Source organism: Penaeus vannamei, chromosome 24 (assembly GCF_042767895.1).
Source record: "Penaeus vannamei isolate JL-2024 chromosome 24, ASM4276789v1, whole genome shotgun sequence".
In the NCBI taxonomy this organism is placed as follows: Eukaryota; Metazoa; Arthropoda; class Malacostraca; order Decapoda; family Penaeidae; genus Penaeus; species Penaeus vannamei.
In genome coordinates this window covers 6,175,894-6,190,893 of record NC_091572.1, presented here as the reverse complement: position 1 = coordinate 6,190,893, position 15,000 = coordinate 6,175,894, and the positions used below count along the sequence as shown (strand labels likewise).

General features: G+C 41.9%; 1 protein-coding gene across 15 annotated transcripts in view; it reads left to right on the top strand.

Annotated features, from left to right (window-relative positions):
- The window catches only part of LOC113826247 (harmonin), a 208,498-nt gene that overhangs the window by 140,476 nt on the left and 53,022 nt on the right, over positions 1-15,000 (top strand). For 7 of the 15 annotated variants that reach the window (XM_070138305.1, XM_070138315.1, XM_070138314.1 and 4 more), the window contains exons 1-2: positions 13,149-13,293; positions 13,874-14,220. The exons of 5 other annotated variants lie outside the window; for them this stretch is intronic. The gene's annotated coding sequence lies outside the window, so the exon portion shown is untranslated. Of the gene's footprint in view, positions 1-13,148; positions 13,294-13,873; positions 14,221-15,000 lie in introns of those variants that run through there. 3 more of the 15 variants (XM_070138310.1, XM_070138313.1, XM_070138307.1) reach the window with 1 other exon arrangement.

Below are 15,000 nucleotides of genomic sequence, written 5' to 3'. Positions count from 1 at the left end.
TGAATTTAACGCCCTCCCTGTGGTCACGTGACCTTGTTCCCTTCGCTGAGGTGTGAGTGTTTTCATTCCCTTCCGGATATCCTCAAAAATCCGCTGGATCCGCCTGAATATACTCATTATATCGGCGGGGGGGGGAGATATTTCAAGATTTATGATTGCTTAATAGTCTCATTCCAATATCTATAAACAGAAAGGAAATAATCTTATGCATCCGCCGCAAAATTCCTGTCGTATCACCCACAGGACTTTAACTTTGTTTTAACTTGTAGGACTTTGTAATGTCTTCATCTTAAAAATAGAAAAAAAAATTGTCAGTAAAAAAGACCAATCATAACAGAGACGAATCCCGACGCCATATTGAATTTCCAACTGCGGCTCTGACTGCGAACTCTCTCTCTCCCTCCCACCGTCCTCCGCCGTCACCGTAACACACTGAACCCTCCGTGACGCTTCCTAGGGTGTCACCAGGCGCTCCCCTTTGCCCTCGTCACGTCGTCACGCTGGTCGGGCGCCTTCCTGGTATGTGACGAGCCCTCGGGGACATTACCTCGGGAAACTTTAGTGCGAAGCCACAGTGTGACATGACTCCTTTGCTGAGGGTTCTGCTTCTGCGCGCTTACTCGGTTCTCGGAATAAAAAAGAGGGAGAGGGAGAGGAGAAGGGGGGAGGGAGGGAGAGTTGGACAGAGAGAGGGAGGGAGAGTAGGAAGGAGAGAGAGAGGGAGAGATGGAAAGAGAGGGGGGGCGGATGGAGGGAGAGAGAGAGAGAAAGGGAGGGAGGGAGGGATGGAGAGAAGAAGCGGGCTAGAGGGATGGTAGGAAAGAGAGAAGAGGAAGGGTGGGAGGAGACAGAGAAAGAGAGATGGAAGAAGGGAGAGAGAGACAGAGATAAACAACACGGAATATCCCCACCGGAGCTTGAAATTAGAAATTGTCGCTCGCACAAACACACCCATATTTATTTTAATCACAGCTCTGATGCGGCGATCTCGGGCTCTCATATAAATCTCAAGCGTCGAGACTCAACCTCAGAGATGTGCATTTATCCGGAGTTTTGGCGTTCGTGGAGTGATGCGATTTTCTTTCTCAGAACCGTGGCGGGAACGGTGAAGCTTTCACTCTTTTTTTTGCTGTGCTCTTTTGATCGATCTCGGAGGCTCAAAAAATAAATGTGGATATGTAGAACCCGGGAGAGAGATTTTGGACATCCGAATCAATGATTTACCGAATTCTTAAAAAAAAAAAAAAAAAAAAAAAGACACCCGATAGTATGATCTACCGAATTCTAAAAAAAGAAAAAAAAATACACCCGAATTCTAAAAAAAAAAAAAAAAAAAAAAAGAATACGAGTTTCATCCGATCCCGCAATGGCTACCGATGACGCAAAATTTCCCTTCCAAGGTAATTCGCCAGTTTCGACGCGACAGGCTGAGTGATGTCAGGTACTTATCGCTGACACGCCACTCTTACGGCGCTCTTCCGGCGGTAAACAATCCTCGGCAACAGGTCGTCTTTCCCACAGAAACAGGCACGCAACGCCATCTATTGTTTCATCTTGAAAGGTTGCTTGTCGCCGGTGCCTTGCGGGGCGGCCTGGACATCTTGAAAAACCGGCCGCCGGATTCGCGAAGGGAAAAGGCTAGATCAGTAGCAACTCGAGGTGGTGTCATGGCGTCTGTTTTGATGAGTGTTCAGTGGAAATATAACCATTAAAATCATTATTTTTCCATCCTTTTTGAAAATTGAAAAGATCAAAATGATCGTATTCACAAAGCATCCGTAACTTTTGTGACGTCATCAAAATAAACCCCACGTGCTCTTTTCCAAAAATAGAATTAGACGCCATGACACCTCCTCGAGTTGCTACTAATCTAGCCTTTCCCATTCGCAAAGATTTTTTCTATATGCCTATGCTAGATTCTCTTGTCATATCCAGGAAGGATTGATACGTGGGAACCGGGAAATATCTGTGGAAGGTTAGGTTAGCTTAGGTTAGCTTAGCTAAGGTTGGTTAGGTTAGCTTAGTTTAGCTTAGCTAAGGTAAGTTTAATTTTAAGTTAGGTAAGGTAAGGTTAGGTAAAACGCTACCGACAGACGTACTGCGATGCCGCGTGTTCCTCGTGGGAAGTCGAATGCATTCTTCAGCGGCACACTCGTCTCCCACACGTCGAGTTGAGACACCCGAGCCTGAGAACCGTCTTGCAGGAGGTATGAGGGAACTCCTGTGTAGTCACCGGCATGACCTTAGCGGTTAGAGGGAAATGCCGATGTAAGAAGATGAATATATAAAAAAGCAAGGATGCTAGCGTTCGACCTTCGCGTTGGTCGGGAAACAAAGTGGGAAAATGTACATTTGTTTAGGCTCGTGTGGACGAAAATGTAAATTCCTTTAGGCTCGTTTGGGCGAAAATGTAAATTCGTTTAGGCTCGTGTGGACGAAAATGTAAATTCGTTTAGGCTCGTGTGGACGAAAATTTAAATTTCTTTGGGCACGTATGGACGAAAATGTAAATTCGTTTAGGCTCGTGTGGACGAAAATGTAAATTCGTTTAGGCTCGTGTGGACGAAAATTTAAATTTCTTTGGGCACGTATGGACGAAAAAGTAAATTCGTTTAGGCTCGTATGGACGGAAATGTAAATTCGTTTAGGCTCGTGTGGACGAAAATTTAAATTTCTTTGGGCACGTATGGACGAAAAAGTAAATTCGTTTAGGCTCGTATGGACGAAAATGTAAATTCGTTTAGGCTCGTGTGGACGAAAATGTAAATTCGTTTAGGCTCGTGTGGACGAAAATGTAAATTCGTTTAGTTTCATATGGACGGAAATGTAAATTCCTTTAGGCTCATATGGACGGAAATGTAAATTCGTTTAGGCTCGTGTGGACGAAAATGTAAATTCCTTTAGGCTCGTTTGGACGAAAATGTAATTTCCTTAAGGCTCATTTAGACGAAAATATAAATTCGTTTGGGCACGTATGGACGAAAATGTATTTTCCTTTAGGCTCGTATGAACGAAAATATAAATTCTTTTAGGGTCATATGGATGAAAATGTAAATTCGTTGAGGCTCGTATAGACGAAAATAAGAATTCCTTTAGACACGTATGGACGAAAATAGAAATCCCTTTAGGCTCGTACAGACGTAACAGAAACAGGGAACGTAAATGCGCACCTCTGCCAAGAAAAAAAAAAAATTGGACTGGATTGCGATATACAAATATTTTCCCCTGACCTAATTGTGTACATAGACTTTTGCAGGAGGTGTTGCCTTAGGTGCAAATTCCCACGTTTCTCTCTCGCCTCGCCGGTCAGCGTGGGTCACCTGCCGGAGTTTCGCCACTGGGATGTGGAAAGGCAGAAGGCAGGTTTGAAGGCTAAGGCGCTGGGAGGTGGGGGGGGGGCGAAGAGGAGGAGGAGGAGGAGGAGAAGAAGAAGAAGAAGAAGAAGAAGAAGAAGGAATCGCGGTGACTCTAAAATCGATTTTTTTTAGCAAGAATCTGCAATACGCAATGATGAATGACTTTATTAGGTGCTCTCTCTCTCTCTCTCTCTCTCTCTCTCTCTCTCTCTCTCTCTCTCTCTCTCTCTCTCTCTCTCTCTCTCTATCTCTCTCTCTATCTTCCTTTTTCTTTTTTTTGTTTTTCTTTTTCTTTTTTTTCTTTTTCATTTTCTTTTTCTTTTCTTTTTCTTTTTCTTTTTCTTTTTCTTTTTCTTTTTTTCTTTTTATTTTTCTTTTTCTTTTTCTTTTTCTTTTTCTTTTTCTTTTTCTTTTTCTTCTTCTTCTTCTTCTTCTTCTTCTTCTTCTTCTTCTTCTTCTTCTTCTTCTTTTTCTTCGGACTGGCACTCCAATGGCACCTTCAACTGGACATTCTGCCCTCCAGACATAACGGTAAACTACGGTACGGGGGAAATATTCCGGCAGTTTTCTTATACGGTGTGTGTTTTTTAACGCCCTTGAGTTTCTGGTGTAAGTGCTATTCATCGCGGATTCAAAAATAATCGTATATTTGTGCACATACAACAAAACAACCAACGCACATGGACACAAACAAATACATACATGCATACATATACATACATATATATATATATAGATAGATAGATAGATATAGATATAGATATAGATATAGATATGTATATGTATATTAACACATATTTGTGTGCGTGTTGTATGTTAGCCTGTCCGTATCTCTCCATCTATCATTGTATCTATCTATCTGTACCAAAGTGTCCAGGTATAAAAACCGCCCTTATGACTCCGGCCACAGAATTCTCCCGACGATTCCCTTCCCCGGAACACCGTTAGCTGTTGGGGAAGGCTAGATCAGTAGCAACTCGAGGAGATGTTATGGCGTCTGATTCTATTTTTGGGAAAAAAAAGCACGTGGGGTTGATTTTGATGACGTTACAAATGTTACGGTTTTGTGAATATGGTCGATCAGTTTGGTCTTTTTAATATTCAGAAAGGATGGAAAATAATGATTTTAATGGTTATATCTTCATTGAAGAAGCTTCAAAATAGCCCTGTGGGACGCCATGACACCTCCTCGAGTTACTACTGATCTAGCCTTCCCCGTTAGCTTTTCTCTCCCTCCTTTTGTAAAACTGCTATCACAACCCAGGAGCCGCAATTGCAGATGTTGCAACGGGGGAGGGAACTTGTCCTTCGCGAAGACATTACGTCGGTTCGTGTTGCAATTATGTAGAAGTTTCCTGCACCTTGCATTTTTGTGCGCTTGGTTATTTTCTTTTATTTTTTTTGTTTTTGTTTTTTTAGCGCGGACTCTTCCTCGTCGTTGGTTTTTTTTTATCGAGATTTTTTTTATCGTGCTCTCGTGTTTGTTTCTTTTGCTTATATTTCGTGATGGATTTATAAATTTCGTGTTGATGTTATTATTCTCTTATTTTTCTCATTATAATTGTTATTGTCGTTAGCATTCGCACTATCATTATTATTGACATTATCGTTATTACTCGTATTACCATCGCCATATCGCATCGCCATTATTTTTTGTTCATTCATTAAATATCATAAGCTCATTTTCCTATTTTTAGAATAATAAGAGAGAGAGAGAAATGAAACTTCTACCCACAAGAGAAAAAAAGTTTTAGAAATGTTTCTCTTTTTTTTCTTTTAGAAAATTATCCTCCAGCTGGCAGGTCATGGGCCGAGATAATGCTATTCCTGAACCACACACTTGCGCAATATCTTAATTTGAAACTGCCATTATCGCGCTGTGATTTAATATTTTGTCACCTATTTATTTTATATTTTCTTGTATCTTTAGTCATAATGTCGTGTTTTTGTGGATTTTTTTTCTTTATTTGTTTATTCAGGTGAGGTTGTACCTTTGACGATAATGAACTGAATGTCACCTATACGAAAAAAAATGTATTTCAAAGAATTATTAATACTGGAGTCTGTCAGGTAACAATGGATGAACAAGATCAGTCATCAAATAATTATTTTCACCAGTCTGTCAATTGAATGAGTCATCAGTAGCTTGCCATATTCATCTTCATATTTCAGTGTTTACCTTCTGATGATTTTATTTCATCACTTTCACCTGTTCATATATTGTGTTGTGTCTTTCTCTTTCTATCTAACTGCTCCCCCTCTTCTCTCTCTCTCTCTCTCTCTCTCTCTCTCTCTCTCTCTCTCTCTCTCTCTCTCTCTCTCTCTCTCTCTCTCTCTCTCTCTCTCTCTCTCTCTCTCTGTATCTATCATCTATATTTACCCATCTCTCTTTTTCTTTTCTCTTCCTCCCTTCCTCTCTATCTACTATCTCTTTCCCTCTCCATCTAACTACCCCCCCTCTCTCTCTGTGTCTCTCTTTCTCTTCTCTCTCCCTCTCTCTCTCTCTCTCTCTCTCTCTCTCTCTCTCTCTCTCTCTCTCTCTCTCTCTCTCTCTCTCTATATATATATATATATATATTTATTTATTTATATATGTCTGCCTGTCTATCTATCTCCAACCCTCCCCCTTCCCTCCGCCATTCCTGCGACCTTGCCCCCTCCCCCTCCTCCAGGCAAAGGTGAAGCACAGAACCGCAATAACCATTTCCCCGGGGCACGAGCGCGAGTTCGAGCGCTCTGGTGTTTACATGCATTTGTTCGAAGGTCTGACGGAAACTGTGGGGTTGGGCGAGCTTTCTCTTTTTTCATTCTTATTATCCTTTGATTATGTCTTTTTGAGGAATATGAGGAGGATGGTGGTGTTCGTATATTTTTTATGTGCCGTTAGATATTTTTTTATTATTTATTTTTATATATTTTCTTAGCTTGTTTTGAGAGGGCGGTAGCGTCTTGTTAAAAAGCCGCGTTGAATCCTATGTTTAACGGTACTTAAACATTTTATGACTACAAAAAACCAGACCACATTTGACTTTCTTTCTCGAATTGAACAATACCGAAAGAAATACACACACAACCCCCATCTGGTATCTAGATTGCCCAAAAGACATCTTCCACGCGATGTCACAAGCTTTGCCGAATTCACACTAATATAATAATAAAAAAAAGAACAGATACGTTGCTTCACATTTTGCCTCACCGTGTCGACACCCGCGCGATTCGCCTTCGCCGTGCAGAGTCGGTTCTCGCGCCGCTGGAATGCAACGGACTTTTCCAGCAGACTTGACGTTCCGTGAGGCGCTGAGGGGAAAAAAATTGGACTGACCTTGCGTTTCGGTGACGGGGAACCAGCCACCCTTCACGGAGCCGATTGTGTCTTCATCAAACGATTAATTTTTAACCGATTTGGAACCGCCCGTGTGTCCGTCCGGCTGTCGCGCCGCCGCCCTCGGTGCTTCGGTGTGAAGTCTCGTCCGCGGGAAGTGGCGGACGAGGCAGGTGATGATCGAGGGAAGTGGCGATCGAAGGAAGAGACGGCCGAGGCAGGTGATGATCGAGGGAAGTGGCGACCGAAGGAAGTGTCTAGTAATCGGGGTTTCTCTTGCGTTGAATGGATGACGTCGTATTGAATGGAGGAAATCCAGTCGGATTGGGATGGTCGTCATAGAAACAAAAATAGGTTCCCTTGGTAAAATCTTCCGAGGAAAAGAAAGATAATGAAATGACGATATAGTGCGTCAAACTTTTAAGATTTTTCTTTTTTTATTTATTTATTATTATTTTTTAGTAATTACAAAATGAATATATGTAGCAGACAAGTGTCACTTGCCCCAACCACATGCTACAGCAGTGTGGTGAAGAGTAACCTCCCACCCGTCTTTAAATGAAATATTGCTTTTCCTGTTATGTAAGTAGAGGATTTTTCCATCTTCCAGGACATGGGTACGAAAGTAGTCCTTGAGTTCCTGACCCGGAAATATTAATCCCCCAATGGAAATGATAATAATAATTATTATAATAATGATGATAATAGTGATAATAGTAGTAATAATACAGTATAAACTCCAAAATTACTAATTAAATAATTACCCCAAATGCCGAATATATATATATATATATATATATATATATATATATATATATATGATTTTTTTCATCATCTGAACTTCGTCGCAGTCAGAACCCATAAAGTTCCAATCCCGGGGGATAAACATACGCCTTGTCTTAACCACGTCCTCAGAATCTCTTGGAACCGTGACCTCCAGAACCCGTGGGAAGTTCTTTGACGAAAGGTCCTTCTTCCTTACACACACACGCCGTCCATGAGAACCCTGCGCAATGCCTAGCGTGAGATGGACGGGTTTGCGCAAGGTGCCTAGTTGTGCGCACGTTTACTAGATGGCGCTGAGATGGACAAGTTTGCGTACGTTTACTAGATGGCGCTGAGATGGACAGGTTTGCGCAAGGGGGCTAGTTGTGCGCACATTTACTAGATGGCGCTGAGATGGACAGGTTTGCGCACGTTTACTAGATGGCGCTGAGATGGACAGGTTTGCGCACGTTTACTAGATGGCGCTGAGGTGGACAGGTTTGCGTAAGTGGGCTAGTTGTGCGCACGTTTACTAGATGGCGTTGAGATGGACAGGTTTGTGCAAGGGAGCTAGTTGTGCGCACGTTTTCTAGATGGCGCTGACTCCACGGGTGTCGTCATTCTTCGGGTAAAGTGATTTGTATGTAGGTTGAGAGGTCGAGATGGAGAGAGATAGAGCGATGGGTGAGTAGATAGACAGATGGATAGAAATGAGTAAATTGATAGATAGAGATGGGTGAATACAGAAATCGATATAGACAAACAGATACAGAAAATAGAGAGAAGTAAATAGATATAGATAGATAGAGAGAAGTAAATATAGATAAATAGAGAGAAGTAAATAGATGGGAACAGGTAAAATGACGATCAAATTGGTAGATAGATAAAGAAATAGAGGGTCGTATGTATAAAATTGTTGTACGGATGTAAATAGATAGGTACAAAGGACATTTCCACTATTTTTGTACTAATTTTTATGGGCATCAGGAAACGGAAGCATAGTTTATGATTAAGGTTAATCCATTGTTTAAATTTGCATTACCTTCATTAGATTTATGTTTATTTTTTATTTATTTTATTTTTATTCGTTTTTGTTTATATATTTGTTTTATTTTTTAGTCATTCGTTTTCATTTATTTATTTACAAGTTATAAGGAGTTTGTTTTATTCCAAGAAATGTATGTGTGAGTATTGTGTGACATGATACGGAGGTATAGTGAATAACAATAGTAGTAATGAATATATAATGAACATAATGATAGCAATGATAAGGTGGCATTGGCGATGAATGAATGAAAAAGTAGTTGATGACATTTGCAAAGGGGAAGGACATATGAGAGTAATGCTGTTCCGGTTTATTTGATATTCTCTCTCTCTCTCTCTCTCTCTCTCTCTCTCTCTCTCTCTCTCTCTCTCTCTCTCTCTCTCTCCTCTCCTCTCCTCTCTCTCTCTCTCTCTCTCTCTCTCTCTCTCTTTCTCTCTCTCTGCTCACACACACACACACACACACACACACACACACACACACACACACACACACACACACACACACACACACACACACACACACACCCATCCACCCTCCCTCCCTCCCTCCCTCCAGCCCCTCGTTCATTCACACTTTGGCGCCAAAAAGCAGTTTCCTCTGACACGTTACGGTCGTTAAGGTCCAATTGCAAACTAGGTCTCCGGCGATCGTTAAGGCCCACTGATGTGATCGTTAAGCCTGTAATGGACTCCTATTTAAACTCGGTACAAATTCTCTGGTTTATTCTGCTACACCGCAGACATTTTTTAGCGCATCAGCTGTTCGTTGTTTCCCTCCTTTTCCATGTTTGGTGTTTTCTTGTTTGTATTTTTATTTATATCTTTATTTTTTGTTTCTTTTTGGTTTTATTCTATTTTTAAAATAATTTTTTTATTTATATCTTTATTTTTATTTTTACTTTTTGGTTTAATTATTCTTTTTATTTTTTTTTTTCATTTTTATTTTATAATTTGGCGCGAGAGGGCAACGAGCACATATACATAATGAGATTCTGTTTTCAAACATCTCAAGATTGTCACTTGTCATCGTGATTTTTATTTTTTGATTTTAATATCGTCTTTTTAAATAGTGTTTTGTTGTCATCATATCGTCATCATAACTGTTATCATTCATCACCACTATCATCACTATTACCACCACCACCACCACTTCCTTATCATTCTCGTCATTTTTCACCATAGCCATTATCATCATTATTGACACTATTCTTGTTATTGTATTGCACCCGTCCTCCTACGTCACCCTGGATTCCCACGGTCCAGCGTACTTACCTGTTCGCGTGGCTGGCGGTCATTATGGCAAGCGTCCGACACACCATCTTTGCGTAATAACCTCCATTATGATTCAATGTGATATTCCTCTCTCCTCCCTTCCCCCTCCCCCCTCTTTTCGGCCCATTATCAGCATGTTATTATCATTGTTATTCTCTTCCTCTTTCTTCTTCTGGTCTCCTACTCTTCCTTCTACTTCTCCTCCTTCTGCTCTACCTTCCCCCTTCCTCTTTCGCTTCCTCTTCTTCCTCATCCTCATTATTATCATCCTCTGCCTCCTATTCCTCCCCCTCCTTCTCCTCCTCCTACTCCTCCCTCTTCCTCTTCCAACATCCCTACCTCCCCTATTTCTGCGATCTATGGCCATAGCGTGGGAAAAAAATTGGGCAATAGGTGTTAGTATCGCAAGTCCATTAAGTGTGATAGAGGTGGAAGGGGAAAAGAAGGGGAAGGAGGTAGGAGGAGGAAGAGGAAGAAGAAGAGGGAGGAGGAAGAGGAAGAAGAAGAGAGAGGAGGTGGGATGTCAGGTGAGGGAAGGGGAGAAGGGGGGGAGTGGGGAGGGCTAATGGAAAGAGGGTATAGAAGGAATAAAGGAAAAAAAGGGAGAACGAAAGAAGTAAAGAACAGAGGGTTGAAGATGAGGGTTAGTAGAAATAGAACGAGATATGAAAAGTGGATAAGGGAAAGGGGGGAGATATACTAGGAAAAGAAAGGTACGATTGCATCACTATTAAAAGGGATTTGGACTAAGGGAAGTTACGTAATGGGCCGAACAGTTCGTTGTGTTAGGCAAGTAGAAGTTCACAAAAACGAGCTTCATAAAACTGCCATCAAACGATACGTAAAAATCCACCGACTCAAAAACACGGATTGATTTGGCAGTCCGACATTTGACATTTAAACCTTGGCCGAACGCGCCATTGCATCACGTAAAATCTAATACCAGGAGCAATCATAACACGCGAGGCAGTAGGAATCAGCAACAGCTCGATTTGTTATGATATTATTACCCAAAACAGCCAACGACTTCTGAAAACCAGTGCTGACCGTGGGTAAAGCAGGTTCACCCCGACCTTTTAAGAAATACAAATGATATCAAACTCTTTCGAAACCTTTGACAAAAAGAAAATGATAATAAATAGATAAAAAAGAATGAAAAAAATAAATAAAAAAAACTATAAACCTATAAGAACGAAGTAATAGAAGACGACCATCAGTGGGGACAGGTGAGCTTTACCTGCCAGACGTCATAGGGACGAGTTTCGTATCTCGCGTCTCATCTCTCTCTCTCTCAAGCACAGGCGGCGATAAGGAGCAAGTTAGACGGGTTTCTGACTCATAACGTCTATGGATTTGAAGTCTGGATGATCGCCAGGGAGATTAAAAAAAAAAGAAAGAAAAAAAAAGAGATGTGCGAGTGTTTTGAAGTTGAAGGACACAGATGATGATGATTGTTGTGAAGAAGAAAGAATATGAGATGGACAAATAGATAGCAAGAGAGTCACTATGACAGGTAAATAATAGTAGGAATGAAGGGAGAATATTGGGAAAAATATGAAAACTAAAGTACGTGGGAAAAAACGTCAGAAACTAGCCAAAAAAATAAGCAATAAAGCCAGAAGCAAACAAGGCAAGCAGCGTTTCAGCCGCAATAAACAACATTTCAGCCACCAACTCTCACCACAAACAATAATTCAGTCACCAAGAAATTAAATCCGAGTCTGTGACAAGGAACACGTGACCGGGAACAGATCTTAACAAGCTGCAAAACGAGCATCGGCGATCATACAGGGAAGAAAGTGAAGGAAAAAATAAAAAATAAAGGAAGATGGAAAAAAGGAAGGAAGGAAAGCTAAAAAAAAAGGGGGGGGAAGGAAAATATAGAAAAGAAAAAGAGAAGGAAAGCAAGAAATATAGAAATGAAAAGAAAAAGAAAAACATCCGAAACGGCAGAAGCGGCGCGTGGCAAGAGGCACTGCTGCATCCGACCGCCTCGTCTCCCACAAGGTCGGTCGGCGTCGGGATTGGCGTGTGGTCGGCTGCCTCTCGTGTCGGATGTGAAGACCGACTTAACGCTGCCAGCTCTTAATGACAGGAGCGAAAGGGCGGCGCGGTTTGGTTGCGTCGTTTGTCAAACACCTGGAGTCTGCGAGAACGAGCGAATGGCGCCGTTGAATCTGCGATAACAACCGAATGACGTTATTATTCAATTGCGGTTTGTTTCTTCTTTTATGTGTGATGTTTTTGGTGTTTGATTTGTCGTTGGTTTCCACCTCGAAAGGAAAAGATGGTGTAATATTGATGAGAATGTTCGTAGTCACCATATGTTTTATTGAGATGTTTGACGTTGGGCTTTCCTAACGTCCATATTTCAATTTCTTACAAAACTATAATAATCAAATCTGTAGCTACTTTGATGATGGTACAGCAGCTGATAGATTGATTGGTCTTGATGTCTATCCGTCTGTTTCAGCTTCTCTCTCTCTCTCTCTTTCTTAACCATGTATCTATCATTCTTACTATTTTCATTATTTTCTTTGACAAATCCTCTCCCATATTCCCCACTCGCGGAGGTCCATTTATCCGGCCCTCTCCTGGCACCTGCCCCTCCCGGATGCCACCTACGGCACAGGTGAGCCAGGTGAGCCCCAACCTTCACCCTTCGTCCTGACAAAGGCGAAGGGAGAGCAGACCCACCTGGCGAGGGTAATCTTTTATGAACCGACGTAGGTAATCGAGGTCGAATGAGGGCGCGTGTGTCGCGGACTAAAAGGTCGGCTTTTGTCCGCTTTGACCTTAGGCTTTCTTTCGCGAAGGGATTGTTATGGTAATTTGCATTTAATCAGTTCCATCACATATTTTGATTATGTCGAATCGCAAGTGGGATTGTTGTTAAGTGATTTCCATAGGTCCGTTTTTTTCGCTCTCTCTTTCGGTGTTGTGTAAGTCTGATTGCATGATACTACGTCAGAAAAACGAGTATGGTCTGTTTGTCCTTTTATGAAATGTGTGTGTGTGTGTGGGGGGGGGTTAGTGCGTAGTTTGTGTGTGTGCGTGTGTGGGTGTGGGTGTGTTAGGGGGGAGTGTAGTACGTAGCGTGTGGGTGTGGGGGGGGGTGTAGTGCGTAGTGTGTGTGTGTGTGTGTGTGTGTGTGTGTGTGTGTGTGTGTGTGTGTGTGTGTGTGTGTGTGTGTGTGTGTGTGTGTGTGTGTGTGTGTGTAAAAGGTCTATGGGGAACATGTGCGCGTGCATTATGTACACGTAATGGGCTTTGCGTAAGGGCAAGCACGCTCCCTCGCCAGCCTGTGGGGAGCCATGAGAGCAGTGCATCAGGCCGGGACCGAGAGGGCGTGTGTCACCCTGCGAAGGTCACACACACATACACTCACCTCCACGTGCGCACATGGGTGTACACGCCGCTGTCGCCACCGCAGAGGGTCGGCGGCGGTCAGTCAGCGCGCGAGAGGAAAGGAGAGAGGGCGGGTTGGCGGGCGTGTGAGCAGCTGTTTCGCGGGAGAGGAGACGGAGAGCGGTCAGTCGGGTGGTTGACGTGGTGGATTCGTGCAGTGGAATGGATTTGTGGCTTTTAAAGGATCGGGGCTTACAGTGCGCGCGCGTGGGTCGATAAAGGATTTTTGTTTTCTGGAAACGAGATTTGTTTTATTGTAGAAAAGCGTCGATTTTTTTTTTTTTTTTTTTTGACAAATAACATACTATGATTTATGATTATGACTGTGATTGCTGTGATTCACTGCCTTACTGGAGCAATCACGTTTTTTTTTCGTTTACTTGCAAATGCAGTTATTTTCCTTATGTTATACGAATTTCTTATAATGTACAACCAATAAGTCTAAATTATTGTTAATGCATAGTTAAATGACGAAATATTGGTATGCGCTATTTAGCAGTTTTTCCCTAGATTTAGATTATGGAAACATTTAGTTTGCTGAAATTGCAGTAATAAGAGAAAGTAATTGATAAACCTTCAAGGGAAAAATGACAAAAAAAATGCTTATCTCACCCAAATGATCCCAAAATCGAAAACACATTTTTATCACGGTTATAACTGACGAAGAAAAAAAAGTAATGATAATACCAATTCTGTTCAACAGCTTCGTAATTTATCGGACTCAAAGAACTCTGCAATTTTCTCCCGAATTTGAGGTGTAAGGAAGGGCGGCGGTCTTGCCAAGCTCACGGACTCGACTTGATCGCCAAAATAGAAGCGTGAAGTGTGATTATCTCAGCGAAGGTCCTGGCGGTCGGGTCCTGTGGTGCCCCTCCCCCCCACCCCCCAGGACTTTACTTTCGGCTGTGGTGTGTGGTGGAAAGTGGAGAGAGATGGTGATTGCAGGATTTGCAACGGAAAGACTTCGGAGGATAAGGGTTGCAAAGTGTTTAGTGTAGAGAGAGAAATAACAAAGTGTTGTGGGAGTAGATCGTGTTTGTGATTTGACGGGTGAGTATGTGATTTTAGTTTTTCATTTCTCTCTCTCTCTCTCTCTCTCTCTCTCTCTCTCTCTCTCTCTCTCTCTCTCTCTCTCTCTCTCTCTCTCTCTCTATATATATATATATATATATATATATATATATATATATATATATATATATTGTGTGTGTGTATGTATATTTATATATTTTTGTATATTTATGTACATACAAACATACATATATATGTATAATTGTGTGTGTATAAATTTGTATATGTATATATATATAGATATAGATATAGATATAGATAAAGTGTATGTGCATGTATAAGTACACGCATACATATACAGATACGCCACATGAATTACGAAGCCCAGCCAGCACAGAAGACCTTCCACCGCACATCTACATAAATAATTTACAACACAGCAGTCAAGGCGAGCAATTAACAATGTCATTGCTGCAAATCATTCCTTCTTAATGAGCCCCTGTACCTCGCCAGCTGATTGTTTATTACGATAGAGTGTCCTACCGTCAGTCAATAGGTCAGCGGAGGTCATCGGAGGTCGTGCATCAGCAGGGACGCATAAGGTCAGGGGGTTCAGTGCCCGCCCGGAATGCCTGGTGGATGTCATGACCTAAGAGAGCCTGGACCAGCGAGTGAGGCGTGGGCGGTGAAGGAGTGTTTGGGAGATGAGATTCACGTGGGGGTTTATTTTACATATTCCGTTTCCTGTTGGGTTTATGGATTCTTTTTTTTTAGGTTTTGGGGGCTGTGGTCGGTGGTATTGTTGGTTGGTTATATTCG